The sequence below is a fragment of the Coturnix japonica genome, chromosome Z (assembly GCF_054131305.1).
Source record: "Coturnix japonica strain WE chromosome Z, WE-NBRP24, whole genome shotgun sequence".
NCBI classification, from domain to species: domain Eukaryota; kingdom Metazoa; phylum Chordata; class Aves; order Galliformes; family Phasianidae; genus Coturnix; species Coturnix japonica.
The window spans coordinates 26,324,118-26,338,133 of NC_140702.1; the positions used below are offsets into that span (position 1 = coordinate 26,324,118).

Below are 14,016 nucleotides of genomic sequence, written 5' to 3' on the forward strand. Positions count from 1 at the left end.
ATTTAATATTTTCTACTGAAGCAAAACTGATTTTGCTTTTCGGGCTTCTGTCCTTCCCTTCCTCTACAGGAGCAGGCCCATAGGGCTACTTAGATATGCAATGGTAGTACCCACGTAACATGTAACAATAAGTTGCATCTTATTGCATACTGTGTTTCTTTTCAGCTGCTGTTCTTATTTCCTCTTAATTTTACACCTAAACATGTCAAATTTATTTTAAAGGAACAAATATGTGAGAATAAAGTGTTTTAGCAATATTTCTTCTCCTAAAAAGCTGTTGTTGTACTCAGTGATACATGACAATATCAGCAATTGTATTTAATACTTAATGGTAATTAGATTCAGAGACTGCTGTTTCTGTAACAACACAGACATATGGGACATTGTTGTTTAAATGACTAGCTGATTTTACTTGTCTGGTTTCACTGAATAGGAGTAATGTGCAGGGTCCAAAGAGTAATGTATGAATGAGTTGGCTCTGAAATCTTCTCTGCATTTCCTCATATATTTTCTAGTAAAATGCCATTCATGACATTTGCAAATTGTGGAGAAGGTAATGTCTTTCAAAGTAGAAGACACTATGACTTTCTTTACTGTTTTGTGCATTTTTTATCTGTTGTTAGGAAATCCAGTACATGGTTCCATTCTGGCTCTGGTAATATTTGCTGTGACTTGAAGTCTGGTGAATATGTTGCAGTGGGTACAGATGAAACTTCCATGACTGAAGTGTTACATTCATTGAAACTTACCTCTAACCTTGGCTACTATTCAGCCTCAAGCAGTCTCCGCACTGTTGATCATTTAAGTAACATATTGAAACAACTGAGGTTTTGAGTAAATTGTTTTTATAAAGACAGACAGATATGGTATTTAAGCAAGAAGGAGTTTCTTTGAGCTATTCCCCTTCTATGCAGGAATGTCTCCTGAGCTTGCAGCCAAGGTCTGAGCAGTGAAGTTGTTTGTGGGACACCTCAGAAGAATCTTCTGATTCTGGACCTTTCAGTAGGGCAGACAGCTCTGATGATCACTCTGGGGACTAAATTCTTCTTTCATATAATATACTATTTAAAGGTGACTGCTGTGGCTATTTGTGAGTGTAAGTATTTTAGCTATATGGAAAGGTGCAGTGAATTTGGCCACTTTTCCTTGCATTCTAACATAGGTCTTCTTTTGTTGCATTTCCATTTTCTTATAAACAAGATAGCATTACTCGCAAACAGTATTCCAGTGTTTGTTCCAGTAAGTAATGTGTTAAAGATGACTTTCACTGCAGGTTTCATGAATAACACTAGTGTGCTTCTTAGACTCCAATGCTGGCTATGAGTATACAGAACTTAGATTTTAATAAACTTAGAAAATTGTTTAAAGTGATTTAGTAATAACTCATTTAGCTCAATTTTTTATTTTAATTTCAAAGAAGTTAACTTCTTAGCATAACATTCTGCATGCTAAGTAAGTACAGACTCTTGAAACCCAAAGTTAGAAATAATCTGTTTAGAACATCATTTATAGAATCACAGAATCATCGAATGGTTTGTGTTGGAAGTTCCAACCCCCCTGCTATAGGCAGGAACACCTCTCTCTGGACCAATTTAGTCAAAGCCACATACAGATTGGCCTTGCATGCTTCTAGAGAGCAGGCATTCACAACTTCACTGAGCAACCTGTTCTTATATTACATTGTATTGTATTATGTTATGTTATGTTATATTATACTGTATAATATTACATCGTATTGTATTCCATTTGAATACACTTTCTTATCCCATTTGAACATAAAAAGGAAAAGACTGTTGGAAAACAGGTGTGGTCTGAAATGTGATCAGGGTGAGACTGGAATTAACCCAGCATCAAATCTGGGCAAAAAAGCTGAGTCCTGAGATCACACTGGGTTACGCCTTTTGGGACTGTAAAGCCCCAGCCCTCTGCAAAGTGCATGAGCTGGAAACATTCTTATGAGATCAGGGTGTGTGTGCTACTCTGCAGCATCCTGCTGCTGACTGTGGCACTTAAGCCAAATCAGCAATGATGGGTGGACTTGATTCCTCCACAAAGAGGGTCCAAGTGCTGGGGGCAGAACCCTTGCACTCCTCCCGGCCTTGGAGACCTGCTGGTTGGGGGAAAGGACTTTCATCTTACCAGATTTAAAATAAAGAGGAACATAAAAATGATAACAGCAACAATAAAGGTCTGCAAGATTGGGTAACACCCTCTGTATTGTTAGGGGATATAACTCATGTTTTGGCCTTAAGTGGTAGAACTAAAGGTATTTGTTGACTACGGGATGCAGTGAGTGAGTTTTGGTGTGAATCATTATGGAATTTTGCTTGCAACTACCATTTCAGTGTCAGTCTTTTTGTGGAATTTGCTTTGAAAGCTGGTGTTCACAAAGAAGAAACAAACAAACAAAAGTCTTGAAATATAGCAGGAATAAATGAATGCAAATGGCCTGCAGTCATTTACAAAACAACAGTTCTTAGCTGTTGCAATTAAAGCTTCCTTTTAGTATTTGTTTTATTTATTTATTTATTTTTAAAATTATTATTGTAATTTTAACTTTTTTGCTTCTGGCATTTTTCCTGAAAAACATAGAGCTTGTCTTGAGAAAAAGTACTGTGACTCTGCATAGTGGCATAATCTAATGTGCGGTATGCAGGGAAGTGTATTCAGTTTTAAAGATATAATATGTATGGCCTTCGGTGTTGTATCCTGATAGACTGAATCCAGTATAGCTCTCTCAAAAACTGAAGACCTTTGGACAACTGATTTTAAGCCTGATCTTAGTTTTCAAGATGCTTTGGCTTGGGCAAATATTTTGCAAAAACTGCACTTTTGTACCGTGTTAACTCATTGTGGCCTATTTAGTTTGTGCCAGGTAATCATACCTTTAGCATCAATCTGTCTTAATTTCCTGAAGGTTATCCAGAGTGAAGGAAAATATTGTGAAGTGACTAAGGAAACATAAATCTATGCACCTTCTTGCCAGCCAGCAAAAGAAAATAAAGCCCCAATTGAAATATTTCTACATCCCTTTTTCAGGGATTTTTCACAAAAAAAAAAAAAAAAAAAAAAAGTGCAGGAAAAGTCTGCCAGCAGAGAGCAGCTAAGGCTGGGTGTTTTCCTGATGGAATAAGTAGCTATCACTGTGTGACCTCTCTCCTTGCTTTCATAATGCCATATGGATTGGCTGCTAGTTGGTGTCTCAGTGCATGTCAGCACAGCTTGTCAGGCAGAGGTGTCTGAGCACTGATGGACAGTGACCTTGCTCAGCTGTAGCAGAGACTGAGGGGCAGCACCAGTTACAAGTGCACTGCTCCACCTGGAGCAATGCCAGTGTTCTGCACAACTCTGAATTTTGCACCAACATCTACCAGGTTACAAATTTGAGTGCCTCTCTTTAAGAGCAGTGCGTCCCTTTAAACTTTGTGTAATGTTGGCTAATATGTAGTTATATGCATGCAGTCTTCTATGTCACTTAATAGTTTGGAAACTAGCACTGTTTACTCAGTAGTATTTGTGTGTGTGTGTGTGTAAAATTGGCTTTTGCACAAAAGCTTCCAAAGCCTGGTCTAAGATAGCTGAAACACAGTGGCACTTAAGATGATTAAGTTAGTTTAGTCTGGAGATTAACTCAGTAGATGTCATTTTAATGGTCAAAAATGTCAGCATTTTCATCTCTGTTATAATTTTCTTCTTTCAATTGACAGTGTGTCTGATAATGCCTATTTTCTTGTTTGGAAACAGCATTGGTTTGTTCAAAACTGTTCTGCCTTTGTTTAGTCATATGTGTCTAAACACAGTAACTCTCATCTCTGCAAGCTCACAGATACTGAATGCTGACTGCTTGTAACTATCAGCTCAGGCCCAGACTGTCTGTGCATTGATTTAGCATGAAAACAAACAAACAAACAAACAAACATGCCTATAAGGAAACATAGGTATGCTTTATGTAGAACAGCTTTTACCCTGATTTGGTCCTCCATCCATGTGGGTCATCAATGCTGCACTGAAGCCAGTGAAGCAAACATAGCAGTTGAAAGTTAGGCTTGTTGATGTCACGGGTTGGAAAACAGCATCCTGACTTCACAGGGCTACTCTGTGTTGAAGCCTGTGGATAATCAAGTCTAAAATTCAGCCTTTCATTTCAGTCTTCTCCTTGGCTCTAGTTTAAGCACTTTTACACAGCAAAGATATTCTTTAGAAATGCAGGGTTGTGCAGGTCCTCTGGGTTCATCGGGTCTTCTTCCACTGTCAGAGCTGTACTTTCTCACAATGCAGTGAGCCTCATACATAAGACCAGTCAGTTTTTTGCTCACAAATTCCTACTGGACAGCTGTTCTCATCCCAATGATTAGGGAACATCTGTGCATTTCCCTTCATTTTCTCTGTTCCAGATGTTTACCTGATGTCTTGAGAAACAGCAGTTGCTTCCCCACCAATCCTCCACTTTTTGTTGGACCTAAATAAGGCCATATGTTTAATTTCTGCTCACAATGACCCAGGCATTCAATTAATAAATTTCTTACCAGGGAATCTGAGCTTGACTTCAGCTTTTGTGGGAGACCTCCTTCACTAGATAGGCATAAATATTCAAGGAAAAATTAATAAAAATATAATAAACATTCCTGACAATTCTGCTACATCTTATTTCTGAACATAGCCCATTATAGATTTAATACTCTGCATCCCAGTTATATCTTTTTCTTGACCATTTTCATGTTCTCCAAAAACACCTGCACTCTACCCAGTTCAGAGAAGCTTCACAATGTAAGTTGGATGTTGTGGCACATGGTAGCACAGCCATCAGCTTGTTTTGGCTTCTGGCCTAATGAGTTGTCCTGTGCAGCTGGAGCTCTCTCCATAGGAATGCCTTCAATAATTGAATTTATCTCATTCATAAGAAGCGTCACACTAGGAGTTCATAATTATTTAGTGGTATACAGATGAACCTGTCTTTCTCATTCTTTGCAGTTTCTAGCTGATGACCCCACACCTGTGTGCTTGCCAGCATTATACAGATGTTCAGAAACAGAAATGATCACCACCCTTGAGAGGAGTTGGTATTTTACAATACGCATTACTGAGTGCTGTTCATCTCTGACAGTATGTGAAGCACTTTCTCTGTGCTGTGCAAGGAAAATGACAGAGCAGTGAGTATTACAGGGTGTGCTGTCTGGATGCTGGGAGATGCAAAAATTGCTGGAGAATATCACATGTCGTGGTGAGAGCATGTGGGCAGTAGAAGCAGTGTAAGGGGGTGCACAAGCCTGAGTGGTGGATGTGGGCTAACACGAGAGTTAGTGTGGTCAGTGTGGCATTAGAGATGAGAGGCTAGCCCTCAATGGGCAGAGAAAATACAAGTTTCTTGACTATTTAGCCCTGTGGTATGAAAACCAAGAGATAAAAGGAGGAAAATTCACACCTGGAAACTGTTTATAACATGCAGCATTAGCCTCTAAGGCAGATTGTAAATTATCTATTAGCAGACTTATGAGAGATAAGTATTTTTAAATTTGGGAATTAACATTCTTATACAAGCAAAAGATTGCATGTAAACTAGAGACCTTATCTTAGATGAGACAGTGCAGAAGCTCAGCCTCATAATCTTGCAGTGCTATCTTTGGTACTGAGAAAAACATCTGCGTCAGTTTTCTCTGAACCTTACAGACTGAAAGAAGTAATTTTCAGCTGTAACTTCCCTTTTACCCACTTCCTCAGAGCTCCAAGATGTCTCTGCTCTACATTTTCCCTGGAGCTAGCAGCACCTTACATAATTCCCTGCTGACATGCTGTTAGAAGCCTTGCAGCTTGGACTATTCTTGTCTGACAAAAGACAGTCCTTATCTGAAATTCCTCCATTTCTGCTCTGAGCAGATGGGAAAGCTTCCCCTTCCTTGCTTGCAGCACTCAGTATACTGCTGCCTGAGCTGAGCAGAGACAGACCCCTAGAGGTGGGGTCAGAGGGAAGGGAAGGAGAATGTGTCCAACACACGCTGTGGTTAATGGTGTCTAGGAAACAGGCCGCATGACAAGGAGGAAAAGGTGGAGAAAGAGGAGAAGAAGGTCTCCAGCAGGTTGCTGCCTCCCATTTCCCAGAAGTCTGAGGGCAGCTGCCTGTCTGCATTGCTGCAGCCCTGGTGGGAAGGAGGTATCTGCCCAGAACCAGCCTTTGCAGTCACAGAGAAAAATGCACTGTGTATTTCCTTTGCTCTTCGCTTCAGTCTCTGCCCACACAGACTCTATATCTCGTAGACCTCTTATAAGCATACTGAGCAGCAGTTCAAATTCGGACCTCTCCACACTTCTTGGAAAGTTGCCCTGAATACTTGCAACTTTCACAGTTAGGAGGCTTTTTCTTATTTCTAGCTTAAAGATATTCATAGCTAGTTTCTGGCTGTTTGTGTGTGCCAAGAATCCATTACTTAAATCACATTCTTCCATCCTGCTGAGTGTTTTAGTTATAGGCAGTGGTCAAATCCTTCTTCAAACCTTTGCTTTGCATTGCTGAACAAGAAAGGTTTAGCATCATCACACAGCAGCCTCCCTGCTCCCCCATTGATTCCCTGTTCTCCAGAAGAGGTTTCTGTACCACCTTTTGCCATCAGTGAAGTTCTTTCCACTGCCTTCTGCCACTGCCTAGCTTTACTTTCTTTGTCCTTGGACTGCATTTAACTTTGTCAGAGCTATGTCTTATTGGTGGTGCATAACCCATAAGCAGCTCTTAGAGCTAAGTTTTATTCATTTGTTCCAACTAAGACACTAACAGAATATAAATTATGCCATTAATACCTAAATGGATGACTTTGCACTTATTAATACTGTCAAGATTGAGGGGGTTTTGCTTTGTTTTGTTTTGTTTTTACCAAAGTGTTACTTTCAAGGGTACTGGTAATGCTCTCCTGTTCAGTAAAAGAAGAGTGCTCTAAATTTTTTGGAAGTTAGGAAATACCAAACAAGTGAAAATGCTTTGCATTTCTCCTACTCATCTCCATTTTCTTCAAACATTTGTTAAAGCACTAGTTAATCTAAAGTAATATAAAATACCAAGCTGAGATCCAGATGCATCAATACCTGTAATTGTTGCGTGAAGTTTGGTTGATCAGAATTTCTGAAGATTATGACATTTTGCTCCATGAATAATCCAAAGGCAGATGGCTATTTTCTCCTTTAGTGTTTACATTTGCATCTGCTGTTGTGCCCAGCATAGCTGTGGTTTTATGGTCACAAGCTCACCTGAGGTAGGAGTAGCACAGTATGTTCTGAAACATGATGAAGTTAACATGGATTTATTTTCCATTAGTACTTTTTAGCCTCACAAATCTGTTCAACCATAACTTGAAAAAGCTAAATAGAGAAGGCTTGTTCTGCTTTCACTTTTTTATTATCACATAGCACTGTGAAAGGCTTTGAAATTTTGTCTGAATCTTTCTTTGCTGTATTTCATGTTCTTAACTGAGTTGTTAGTAAGCCAGAATTCTCTATGATTAGAAGCACATTTAAATGGAGTCATTATTTGTTAGAATGTAATGAGGCCGCATAACTTTCCAACAGAATCTTCATAGTCCCTCAGTCAGATTGTTTTCTCACTCTACTCAATTATAATGTAGCCAATTACTTGACTGAGTCCAAAGTAGCATGTTCCTCTTAACACTGATTTAATTTTAGGTTCAGAGAGATCTGATAAATAAACTTCACCAACCAACTTTTTATCCTCTTGAACATTCTTGCTTTCTTTCAAAGCCATATCTCTCCAATAAGATAAGGTTGTGTTGTGGGACCCTGTAAAATGCCTTGCAGAAGTCCAAATATCAGCTGATTTCTCTGTGCACTGATGCTATTACTCAGTCATAGATTTCTACCAAATTGGTCAGGCATTATCTTCCCTTGATGAAGGTGTGCACACTGTCTTGCATCACATCTTTGCTTCACGTGTGCTTTAACATTTCTTCCAAGAGGATCTTGCAAGACAATGCATCTGAGTTAGTTTTCCATCCTGGCCTCCTGTGCCATGTGCAGTTTTTCTAACTGCAGAACCTGAGGCAAGGTTGGAGGTGGCAACATGTTCATACCTGTATTTTGTTGCTACTTACTGCAGAAAACATTCAAATTATTGGAGTTTGCTGTGAATTATTGTTGCTTTTCTACAAAAATAGCCTCGGGGTCTGAAGATTGGAAAATGTTGCTTCATATTGCATTGGGAATACCATCTGCCCACGAAGAAAAGACAAAATACCATGATTTTCTTTTCAGTTCTTGAGCTGTGAATCCTGGAAGAATTTGTCACCTGGCATCATATTTTTGTTCCATTAAAATATTTTTTATCGTTTTTTTCTGAACCTTGAGAAAAAGATGCCACAGTAGTTGAGCAATGTTCTTTAGGCTTGTTTGGGCATCTCTGCTGTAACAGCAGATTTTGGGCTTACATGAATATATGTAGAAACTAAGAAAAATAAGCATGAAAACATAATTGATACTTTCTGACTGACAAAACTGAGATTTAGATAAAATCTACTATTGTGTTTTCTGCGGATCTCACTGAGGAATGTATTTATAGCTTTCTGTATTATAGGCACCAATAATATGGCAAGTTTTAAGAAGTGGTGATGTTGCTTAAAGTTCTGGTGCAGAGCGCTGAGCACATGGGTAGGTTTCTTTGTTACGTATAAACAAAACATCTTACATTCATCTATTGCTGATCTTTTTGAAGGCATATGAGCTGATGGCAGATTCATGTTTACAGTTCAACGTTCCTCCAGGTGACACGCAATATTTCAGAATTCCAATTGAGCATTAGGCAGTGAGAAAAAAAGAAGTGCTGCATGCAACAAGGCTATTGCATTTCCCAGGAGAATCTGAATTGTTCTTTTGCATTCAGGAACCTACACAAGTCAGGTAATATTTCTTTCCAGAAAACACATAGTTATATTCATATACAATCTAAGAAAGCTTTCCAAAGGAGGCAATCATCACCTACATAATAGAGATATCCACAGACTAAACACCCTCGCCTACTCTTTATTTTATTATTTTATTTTATTTTATTTTATTTTATTTTATTTTATTTTATTTTATTTTATTTTATTTTATTTATTTTTTTTTTTTTTTTTTTTTTTTTTTTTAACAGGTGAGAATTTCTTAATTACATGCGATTCTGTTTTTGAATATGTAGGTTATTTTTAAGGCTTCAGTTTTTTGTGTATGTAATTCCTTCACAAACTGTTGTTACCTTGTCATGTATGATAAAAATGTATGCTGTTAATGTCTTAATCTGGAAACAAATTTAGGCTTGATAACCCAGAATGGAAAAGAATCTTATGAACTTTGTTTTGTAGGAGGTCTTTAACCTTTGCTATAATGGTGTTAATTTACCAAGGCATATGAAGTTGATTTATGAACCTTTCAAGTTTTCTTTCAGTTTAGTCTTAAAACAATTGCACCTCTAATTTAAATGCTATTGATATTTAAATTCTTTTCTTGTTACAAATGATTTTTCTTGTTTATAGCTTTATTGTCATTAGAGTAAAAAACGCTGAAGACAGAGGATGAAGAGAACAAAGTTTCTTTAGTTTCTTTTACAGAGTGCTGTAGAAACTTGGCACATTTTGAAGGATTTTATGTGGTACTGTGAGTAAAGTAGGTCATGCGGAGAAGATGCTGTGAGTCACAGGGAGAAGGAATGGGTGCCAGTATTAGGAGCAGGACCGCTAGTTTTTGTCACGTGTTTTGTGTAAGGGGTTAATGGTATGGTGTTTTTTTTTCAGTTTTCTTGTAGCTTTGGTCTTTTATTTTTGACTTTTGATTTTGTTGTTGTTGCTGTTTGTTTTGTGTGGCTATTTGGGTTTTTTTGGGTGAGTGGGAGGAGGATGGGTGATGTTTCATTTTATTTTTGTTTGTGTTTTTGCAATTCCTCCTTGTGGAATATTGGAATGTACTGCAGCTTGGCAGCTCCGGCACACACAGTCTTAACTGGGTTCTGCCCACTACAATTCTGTGACATCGTGTTGCATCTTATATGCAGTTCTTTTGCATTTCATCACAAATGATTGAATTTTCCCATAACAACAAAAATTCTTTGCCACTTTGTTAAGCTACCTGACTGAAGGCAGCACTGTGGCGTGTGTCCTAAAGTAGGTGAGGGAGCTGCAGTGGGAAAGCTTCCCTGTTCAGTACCCTGCTGCAGGAAAAGAAACAGCATCACTGTCCACTTCACCCTGCAGAAAAAGAACATCTGAGCAGAGTGGCTGTGTGAGGAACAGCGTTAATGTATGTTAATTCTTCAGTGAATTCAGAGATTCTGCAAGTGGGTGGCTCTTTTGCATGTATCTGAGGCAAAGCTACTTCAGCAAAGCTTTTCTACCTACTCTGGTGCTGTGGCCTACTTATAGTTTCAGAGAACTTCATGCCACTGCAGGCAGTTAGCTCCCTGCACAAAATCATTTGTGTGGGAAGGTGTGTGCGTTATCCTCTGCTGCATATGTTAGACTGCACAGAAATGGCTGTATGTGACTTGCTATGATCGCACCTGGTGAAACGTTGTCATCGTTATTGGTGCTCTACTCTTCTGAAACATTAGCATACATAAAAAGATTTCCAAATGTGAAAGAAAGTCATTTTGAAGTTCTATGTATCTAACTGCTTAATTAAGAAATTCCCATCTGAGCTATTTTCTCCTACCTTTGGATATGAAGACTAGCAAAGAAAAAAGTGTAATTTTGATCTTTGCATCTATACTGATGCATTTCTGCATATATTTTGATAATACAACAATTTGCAGCCTGTATTCATAAATCAAATTAGATGTGCTAATGCATGTTTGTACAAAGTACAAAGGCAAATATGCTTTGTTCCATTAAAATAATATCGTTTAGAGTTATTTTAGTTAAAGTAATTTAAGTTTCATCAAAATATTTGGAAGCCAGTGTGTTGAGGAACTAAATGGTCCCTTTCATTTCCCCACATCTACCAGTAAAAGCAAGACGAATGCAAAGAATAAGCTTGTAGGTAAGATCTTAGAATTTGACTCCTTTCTAACATTCTTTGTTGTTATTACACATATGAAGAAATCCCAGACTTCCTGAAAACAAATGAATATTCCTCTTTTTCTCTGAAATGATAAAATGGTCTTCTGTTCATTTGGTCCCAAAGTTAGTGTCACTTAAGTAAGGCAGTGAATGAGGGAAAATTACACTTTTACTACATCAACATCATTGATCCCTGGGCAGCTGGGATCTGACAGCATGACTGACAGTATCTTTTCTTTTTAAAGCTCTTAAAGCAAGAATTCTTAGACTCTATAGTACTTGTCAGAATGATCTCTGAATTTCTAAAATAGTTCCTTTTTTTTTTTTCCATTTTGAAACAAACAAATAAACAAAATACACAATTGTAGTCCTGAAAAGGTTGTTTATCCAGTAAACAAGCAAATAATTAAATTCACTTCTTCATAATCAGCAGAAACCACCTAAAGGCAGTGCCAAAGTCCAGTGATACATGTTTTCAGATGCAGTTTTGCATTCCAGGCTACTTGCTGTCTGAGAGATAAGTGGAAGCACAGAAAGAAGCCACCCAGTAGTTGTATTACTGCTTTTAAACACAGCTTGAATCTCTTAAAGCAGTGGAATTTTATAGCAACTTCAGCAGAGATAACACAATGTCAGTGACAGATCATTAGGTAGCCTTATTTCCCTTCTACACTTGTCATTTAGACAAGTGTAAAAGTGACACAACTTATGTGTCACAACATTTTTAAGGGTACAGAACCCAAGTTGCAGAAGGATTGCATCGTTTGCTCTAGGGTGAAACTGTAATAGCTCCAGGTCACATATCTTGTGCCAATCTTTAGTTTTTGAGTACTTAAGTACTTATGATATGTGTGAATTGTAAATCACTGGATTCACACAGAAGACAGTAGCAGGATATAGCTCTGGACTAACTGAAATTTTAGATTTCTCTCGATTCCCCCAAAGCCTGGTTATCATAGCTGTAGCTTGTTTCTTAAAGTACACCAGTGTAGAGTGTATGACCAAGCGTACATTTTGAATGATCAGTATTCATATTTCTGTATGTTGTACACTATGTGTTTTGTGATTTTTACAGACACCAATTACATGGAGACTGACTTTGACCCTCTGTATGTATGATTATAAGAGAGTTCACTCTCCTCCCTAGAAATAGGGAACAGGAATGTATGTTTTCTTCTTTTATGAGTAATCTCTCTCTGTTCTGTTAGATTATTAAAAGCTTATTGAAACTTCCTCTTCATAAACTTCATCAATTAACCACAGCCCTATCAAACATTATATAGCAGTAATCAAACTAAATTGCTATGCTGTAGCTTTCATTACACAATGACACACTTTTCTAAGGCCTACAGAAATAGCTTAATTATACGTCTAGACATTTTTGCAAAGGGAGAAGAAAACATGTTTTTTTTCAGCCTTTTATAGACTTAGTGTCTGTATTTATAGCTCTGGATGTCCAATACTGACTTCATACCTATAGATTTTATTTCCCCTCTGGGAACTTGCAAGGTTGATTTCCTAACCAATTCAACATGGATGTCCTTACATGTTAATAAAAATAGTAGAAACTTGCCCTTCGATAGCAGGAGTGAATTGGATGTTCATGAGTGTGACAGTCATGCCATAGATGTACTCAGCAGAAGTTATAGGATAACTCCCCTGATTCTTGAGGAGAAGCCACAAAACCCAAAACAGTTAGTCTCAGAAGTGGGAACAAAAGCATTTTACGATTTTTTCCTTACTTACTAATAGAAGGGAACCTGCAGTGCTGCAAGCTGCAGTTCTATGCCTGAGAGAGAGCAGGATGCTAGAAGCATATTGACATGCTCAAAGGTCAGATGACTTCTCACCAGTCCATTGAGATGAGGGACAGTGCTCAAGCAGGGGATGTACATCCTGGAGTTAAACACAGCCTTAGTATATAGAAAGCAGAAAATAGGTCAGGTTGTTTAAGCTGGAGTTAGAAGAATTGCAGGAGTGTGAAGAATAAAGTCAGAAAAGGCCAGGGGAAAAATTGAGATGCATGAGGTAAAAATGGTAGCAAAATCGGTCATCCTTATATGAAGAAACACTAGTGAGTGAAATGTTCTGAATGGAGAAGTATTTTTGTAGTTTTTGCTTTATTTTTATTAAAAGTTCAGCTGTTCCTGGTTGTCTAGCAAGATTAACACCAGTTACAAAGTGGTAAGACGTAAGCCTAGAATAAGAAAAAGCTAGGCTAGAGGTTATTCAAATCCTTCAGATCTTTCAATAATTGGCTGCACTGAGTGACCTCCTTTGTACATTCTTTAAAGATCAAGTTTCTTGAATTTGAATCACGGTTAACTGTTAGCAGTCATTTCTCATAGAAGTGAAGCAGAGAACTTCCTACATGTAGCACAACCTTCAAGAGGAAGGAATTATAGGCCAGTTGGCTGGACTCCCCAGACTGTCACCATTAATTTTGTTACAATATATTTGCCCCTGATTGTCTGATATGCTGTGGACTGATAAAGCAGTACCCTACAGTGTGCCTGAAGTATGGCTGATTCATATGCCTGGCCTACATATATCTGGCTGGCTCAAGCAACTGAAAAAGAAGTGTGCCTGCAGGATGTCCAAGGCCTTGTGCTTAGCAAGTAGATTTTTTTCACTGTTTATTTCATTTCCTTTGCATTTATATTCATTCCATTTTATTTTTTCTTATTCACTTATCTTTGCTAAGTGGAATAGGCATATGATCTTTAAAATCAGTACTGTCCCATTTTCTAGTGCCCAATTTGCAGTTCCAAAAAATCAGGAAACCAGGTATGTGTGAAAATGTATTTGGTCTTCCTTGAGCCACGGACCCACTTCTCTGATTAAACCTGCACACAGAGAGTACTTCTTCATAAGGCTTCTTTCATGGGCCGTGCTCTGACCTCTCTTCTGTCTACATCTCATAAGTAAGATGGAATGCTCCTATAAGTAAGTTTTCATTTTAGTACATAGATGTTACAAGGCATACTAGTTCTAA

General features: G+C 38.0%; 1 protein-coding gene across 2 annotated transcripts in view; it reads left to right on the top strand.

Annotated features, from left to right (window-relative positions):
- The window catches only part of CAMK4 (calcium/calmodulin dependent protein kinase IV), a 144,151-nt gene that overhangs the window by 105,131 nt on the left and 25,004 nt on the right, over positions 1 to 14,016 (top strand). The gene's annotated exons all lie outside the window — the stretch shown is intronic.